Here is a 7814-nt window from a genome sequence, read left to right on the forward strand (position 1 = left end):
TGTTTTATAATGGAATTGACCTAATAACAAGGCACCAGTGTAATGGTATCAGGGGCCCCGGCAGCCGCCTGTACTCAGCTCCTATATATCAGGTGTAAGGGCCACATAGTAATGGTATCAGGGGCCCCAGCAGCCGCCTGTACTCAGCTCCTATATATCAGGTGTAAGGGCCACATAGTAATGGTATCAGGGGCCCCAGCAGCCGCCTGTACTCAGCCCTTTTATATCAGGTGTAAGGGCCACATAGTAATGGTGTCAGGGGCCCCAGCAGCCGCCTGTACTCAGCCCTTATATATCAGGGGTAAGGGCCACATAGTAATGGTATCAGGGGACCCAGCAGCCGCCTGTACTCAGCTCCTATATATCAGGTGTAAGGGCCACATAGTAATGGTATCAAGGGCCCAGCAGCCGCCTGTACTCAGCCCTTATATATCAGGTGTAAGGGCCACATAGTAATGGTATCAGGGGCCCCAGCAGCCGCCTGTACTCAGCCCCTATATATCAGGGGTAAGGGCCACATAGTAATGGTATCAGGGGCCCCAGCAGCCGCCTGTACTCAGCTCCTATATATCAGGGGTAAGGGCCACATAGTAATGGTATCAAGGGCCCAGCAGCCGCCTGTACTCAGCTCCTATATATCAGGTGTAAGGGCCACATAGTAATGGTATCAGGGGCCCCAGCAGCCGCCTGTACTCAGCTCCTATATATCAGGTGTAAGGGCCACATAGTAATGGTATCAGGGGCCCCGGCAGCTGCCTGTACTCAGCTCCTATACAGTGGTGGCCAAAAGTATTGGCACCCCTGCAATTCTGTCAGATAATACTCAGTTTCTTCCTGAAAATGATTGCAATCACAAATTCTTTGGTCTTATTATCTTCATTTAATTTGTCTTCAATGAAAAAACACAAAAAGAATTGTCCTAAAGCCAAATTGGATACAATTGGCAATAACTAAATCACACTTGCAACAATTTAACATGGATTATGTTATGATCTGCAACATAAACTAAGGAAAGAAAGGGAAAAGCTGTCCCTACAGTAAGACTAAGCTGAATCCCTACGATGTAGCGGGCAGCCTGTTCCTTGTGAACAGACCCGCCTTCGTCCTCGGCTAGTCTGAACAGAGACCTATAGAATAAAGGGAGGGGTCCCTAAAAGAACTAAGGACTGGGACAAAAAATGGACACCTCCTAACAGAAGTTGTTGCAGAGCAAAAATACAAACTGAACAAAAAGTACTAGAGGTCCAGAGGACCAAGCAAACTAGACAGAGATAGGCACCGAAGCACCTGGCTAGAGAGACAGGCAAAAAACACTGAAGTCCAGCAAAGCCAGAAGGGCGGAGCTGGAATATATAGGCAGCTAGTCACGTGACCGCAAAACACAAGATAGCAAAAACTAACAGGAGGGTTCTAACAGAGTAAAGTTGACTCAGCCTCTGTCCTGTGTCCTTGTGTGTACCACATTGAGCATGGAGAAAAGAAAGAAGACAAAAGAGCTGTCTGAGGACTTGAGAAACCAAATTGTGAGGAAGCATGAGCAATCTCAAGGCTACAAGTCCATCCCCAAAGACCTGAATGTTCCTGTGTCTTCCGTGCGCAGTGTCATCAAGAAGTTTAAAGCCCATGGCACTGTGGCTAACCTATCTAGATGTGGACGGAAAAGAAAAATTGACAAGAGATTTCAACGCAAGATTGTGCGGATGGTGGATAAAGAACCTCGACTAACATCCAAAGAAGTTCAAGCTGCCCTGCAGTCCGAGGGTACAACAGTGTCAACCCGTACTATCCGTCGGCGTCTGAATGAAAAGGGACTGTATGGTAGGATACCCAGGAAGACCCCACTTCTTACCCCGAGACATAAAAAAGCCAGGCTGGAGTTTGCCAAAACTTACCTGAGAAAGCCTAAAACGTTTTGGAAGAATGTTCTCTGGTCAGATGAGACAAAAGTAGAGGTTTTTGGGAAAAAGCATCAACATAGAGTGTACAGGAAAAAAAAGAGGCATTCAAAGAAAAGAACATGGTCCCTATAGTCAAACATGGCGGAAGTTCCCTGATGTTTTGGGGTTGCTTTGCTGCCTCTGGCACTGGACTGCTTGACCGTATGCATGGCATTATGAAGTCTGAAGACTACCAACAAAGTTTGCAGCATAATGTAGGGCCCAGTGTGAGAAAGCTGGGTCTCCCTCATAGGTCATGGGTCTTCCAGCAGGACAATGACCCAAAACACACTTCCAAAAGCACTATAAAATGGTTTGAGAGAAAGCACTGGAGACTTCTAAGGTGGCCAGCAATGAGTCCAGACCTGAATCCCATGGAACATCTGTGCAGAGATCTCAAAATGGCAGTTTGGAGAAGGCACCCTTCAAATATCAGGGACCTGGAGCAGTTTGCCAAAGAAGAATGGTCTACAATTCCAGCAGAGCATTGTAAGAAACTCATTGATGGTTACCGGAAGCGGTTGTTCGCAGTTATTTTGGCTAAAGGTTGTGCAGCCAAGTATTAGGCTGAAGGTGCCAATACTTTTGTCTGGCCCATTTTTGGAGTTTTGTGTGAAATGATCATTGATTTGAATTTTGTTTCATTCTCTTTTGTGTTTTTTCTTTGCAAGAAAATTAAATGAAGATAATAATACCAAAGAATTTGTGATTGCAATCATTTTCAGGAAGAAACTGAGTATTATCTGACAGAATTGCAGGGGTGCCAATACTTTTGGCCACCACTGTATATCAGGTGTAAGGGCCACATAGTAATGGTATCAGGGGCCCCAGCAGCCACCTGTACTCAGCTACTATATATGGCCACGGCCGAAAGTGTTGGCAATCTTAAAATTGTTCCAGAAAATGAAGTATTTCTCCCAGAAAATTATTGCAATTACACATGTTTTGTTATACACATGTTTAATATTCTTTGTGTGTATTGGAACAAAAGAAAAAAACAAACAAAAGGAAAAAAGGCAAATTGGACATCATTTCATACAAAACCCCAAAAATGGGCCGGACAAAATTGATAGCACCTTTCCAAAATTGTGGGTGAACAACTTTGTTTCAAGCATGTGATGCTCATTCAAACTAACCTGTGGCAAGTAACAGGTGTGGGCAATATGAAAATCACACCTGAAACCAGATAAAAAGTGGAGAAGTTGACTCAATCTTTGCATTGTGTCTGTGTGTGCCACACTAAGCATGGAGTACAGAAAGAGAAGAGAACTGTCTGAGTACTTGAGAACCAAAATTGTTGAAAAATATTACCAACGGATTTTGGGTCGCAATGTAGTGCCCAGTGTCAGAAAGCTGGGTTTGCGTCCTAGGTCATGGTTCTTCCAGGAGAATGACCCCAAACATACTTCAAGAAGCCCGCAGAAATGGATGGAAACATAGCGTTGGAGAGGTATGAAGTAGCAGCAACTATGAGAGACATGGAGCAGTTTACAAAAGAAGAGTGGTCAAAATTCCAGCTGAGAGGTGTAAGAAGCTTGTTGATGGTTATAGGAAGCGATTGATTGCAGTTATTTTATTCCAAAGGGTGAGCAACCAAATATTAAAGTTGAGGGTGCCAACAATTTTGTTCAGACCATTTTTGGGGCTGTGTGTGAAATTATGTCCAATTTGCCTTTTTTTCTGCTTTTTTGTGTTGTTGCAATACACACAAAGAAAATAAAGTGTGTATAGCAAAACATGTGTAACAGCAATAATTGGGAGAAATACTTCATTTTCTGAAACAATTTCAAGGGAGTGAACACTTTCGGCCATAACTGTATGTGTAATATATACATATATACATACATACACACACATACAGTTGAAACCAGAAGTTTCCATACACTATATAAAAAGACACATCTGCATGTTTTTCTCAATATCTGACATGAAATCAGAATAAACCTTTCCCGTTTTAGGTCAATTAGGATTACCATAATTTTTAAAATTTGCCAAATGCCAGAATAATGAGAGAGAGAGAATGTTTAAGTCATTTTTATTACTTACTGCAAAGTCAAAAGTTTACACACACTAAGATTACTATGCCTTTAAACAATTCTGGACTGCCCATATGATGATGTAATGTGTTTGGAACTTCTAATAGTTTTTTTTCTGTAGTATCATGGGAAAGTCTAAAGAAATTAGCGAAGATATCAGGAAGAGAATTGTGGACTTGGACAAGTCTGGCTCATCCTTAGATACAATTTCAAGATACCTGACGGTGCCTCGGTCATCTATACAAACAATTATACGCAAGTACAAACAAGATGGGAATGTACTGCCATCTTATCGCTCAGGAAGGAGACGGGTTCTGTGTCCCAGAGATGAACGTGCTTTGGTCCGACACGTGCATATCAACCCAAGGACAAAAGCAAGAGACCTTGTGAAGATGATGGCGGAAGCTGGTAAGATTGTGTCAATAACCACAGTGAAACGAGTACTGTATCAACATGGGCTGAAAGGCCACTCTGCCAGGAAGAAGCCATTACTCCAAAAGAAACATAAAAAAGCCAAATTAATGTTTGCAAATGCACACAGGAACAAAGACCTTAATTTTTGGAGACATGTCTGTGGTCTGATGAAACTAAAATTGAACTTTTTTGGCATAATGACCATCGCTACGTTTGGAGGAAAAAGGGAGAAGCTTGGAAGCCTAAGAACACCATCCCAACTGTGAAACATGGGGGTGGCAGCATCATGATCTGGGGTTGATTTGCTTCAGGAGGGACTGGTTCACTTCACAAAATAGATGACACCATGAGAAAAGAAGATTATGTGGCAATACTGAAGCAACATCTCAAGACATCAGCCAGGAAGTTAAAGCTTGGGCGGAAATGGGTATTCCAAATGGACAATGACCCGAAGCATATTGACAAAATGGGAACAAAGTGGCTTAAGAATAACAAAGTCAATGTTTCGGCGTGGCTATCACAAAGCTCTGATTGCAATCCTATTGAAAATTTATGGGCACTCTTGCTGCAAGCAAGGCGACCTACAAACCTGGATCTGTTACCCCAGTTTTGCCAGGAGGAATGGGTCCAAATTCCGACCAACTATTGTGAGAAGTTTGTGGAAGGATATCCCAAAAGTTTGACCCAAGTCATTCAGTTTAAGGGTGATGGTACCAAATACTAATGAAATGTATGTAAACTTTTGACTTTATATATATCAAAAATTGATTCTGCTATAACCAGAACCCTGGTAGGATAAACAAAAACATGAACACTTCAAATAATATTAACAATATAATTTTATTAGAACATAAAATAACAATAATTAAAATACCAGGGGCCTCAAATGTGAGGGACAAACAAATGCTGTACCCTATATCTGCGCAGCAAGAGTAATAACCATATATTACCCCATTACTGAAATAATGTGACTATACAAATGCACTACAAAAGATTTCAATCTGAATAACCGCTCATGTGGCAAAAATAGAAAGAAAGAAATGCATATGCTATTATAATGGTCACTAGACTATCACTGATGAGTTTGAGATACGCCTATAAAATGTAAAGCGGCAGTGCATATGATGATATAGAGTCGACTGTCCAGCAAAAAAGTGCAAAGTGCTTAGATAAAGATAACGTATTGTTTCCAGCCTCAAAGAAACTAATGCATATAGCGGTTAATAATGTTAGTATATCTATTAGGGGAGACTGGGTACATAAAAGAGGCTGGGTACGGTCCCATAGAATAACTATAGTGTAATAGTGGCACTGTCCACAAATAGACAAAACAGCTCAACACATCATGAGAAAGAAATACCTGGTTAGAATGGCAGCTTCTAGGCAGGGTAAGCACCCGTCCCTCCACCCCGACGCGCGTTTCATCAACACTTCCTCAGGGGTCGTGCCAGGGAGGGGAACGCCAGATGTTATATAGGGAGCCTAATCCAATCATGAACCGAGCCGGAGAGAAAAAGTGTGTCACCTGACTTTCCGGTATGTGTTCTGGCTGGTATACGGCGTGAGACATTCTGTGCCCGCCCCAATACATGTGACTCTGCGGCTTCTGGCATTTGACCCGCAAGCCGGCAGTGCAGTCACGGACATGACGGCAGTGCGTACCAGAAGGGTCTAAGAGCCAGAAACAGCCAAGGTCAGGGGGAGGCGCCCATAAATGCTAGCGCTCAGCAGCCATACACTCTAACCTGATCATACATAATACTAAGATGTGAATAGGCAGAAATTATGGGATTCTATTGTGTAGTGAACAAATATACACACTGATTAGTGATTAGAATAATGTTAAGACTTTGCAGTAAGTAATAAAAATGCCTTAAAACATTCTCTCTCTCTCATTATTCTGGCATTTGGCAAATATTAAAAATGATGGTAATCCTAATTGACCTAAAACGGGAAAGGTTTATTCTGATTTCATGTCAGATATTGATAAAAACATGCAGATGTGTCTCTTTATATAGTGGATGGAAACTTCTGGTTTCATCTGTATATGTATTGATTTCATGGCTCTAATGATTTTTGGGGGAATTGCTCAAGTTTTTAATGGAAGCATCAAAAATTGTAAAAAAATTTTACACTTTTATATTTTTTACATATTTCTATGTCGCCAACAAATTCTGCAAAGTTCAGTTTTTTTCTCATTAATAAAACTTGCATTTTTCTAATCATTTATTGTATCATAAAATATTACACACAATGCAGATTGTTCAATTTTGCCAAAATTTGACTTTTCCCATGTGTCCACCAGTCTTGACCAGCACCGGCAAAATTTTGAAGCCTTGCGGAGCTTCTTGGGGAGAGGCTTAACAGCGCCGCAGGTTTTTCCAGCTAATCCTTCACTAAAACAGGCGTGTAAAAGGCCAATCTTCATGAAATGGGACATAATCTTGTGTAACTGTCTGCCCAGAAACAATGTAGGGCTGACAATTATCTAATAGGTTTGAGGCCTTAAAGGGACTCTGTCAGCACAGAATGACTGTTCAAACCAAGCACAGGCACTCGATGCACTCTTGCTGCGGCCAAACAGTTAAGTGCATCTTCTCATCTATTTCTATCCCTGTTACAAAATGGAGCGTCTGGTTGGATGCCCGACCACTGATCCATTCATTCTCAATGGAGCTGTTGGAAAAAGCAGAGCGCTCTGCAGCCCCAAAGGGCAAGAATGGAGGTCAGACTGAGCATGTGCACCGCTGCCCAATTCCAAGAGTGATAAAAGTGCCACATTCTGCCCATCAGTGCCGCTCTAAGCTGTTGGACACCACCGATCACCTTGGATAGGTGATAAAGGGGTCGTCTGATGAAAAGAAGTTCTCTCGATTTATGTACGGAAGCATCGTTATAAAATACAGTTTTCTCTCATAAAATGTGAGATTTTAGTATTACGTTATACCAGGGATGGCCAATTTATTTTCCCGAGGAGCCCTCCACTGTTCTGGAGGGAAAAATCAACAGGCTGAAATCAATTCTGCTCAATATTAGAATTGATACATTCCGCTGACTCGCTGCTACATATTACGATAGAGCTTATTGTATCGTCTATCCTTACTTGTAGTGACTCGCCCCCTGGGCCGTGGGGCTCTCGGAACCAGACAACAGGGCAATGCTGGGAGTAGTAGTGGCGACCCGGTCCCGTGGCTCAGGGTGGTCAGACCAAATGCTGTGGCAGTGTATTTGTAGGTTTTGAAAGTCCGACTACGCCACCTGTGGATTGCGGTCAGGGAGGACCGCCGCTGCGGGGTAGACCGCTGAGGCTGGTGTTGGGGGTGCAGCAGGGAATAGTACAACTCCCCATGGGAGGAGTGTAGCCTCAGGGCAGTGTAATAGGATGCTGGGGGTGATGGTGCAGGCGCAGCAGTAATCACACAGAGTC

This window comes from Phyllobates terribilis, unplaced genomic scaffold (genome assembly GCF_046119375.1).
Source record: "Phyllobates terribilis strain yellow unplaced genomic scaffold, ASM4611937v1 Scaffold_19__1_contigs__length_20705806, whole genome shotgun sequence".
NCBI lineage: Eukaryota > Metazoa > Chordata > Amphibia > Anura > Dendrobatidae > Phyllobates > Phyllobates terribilis.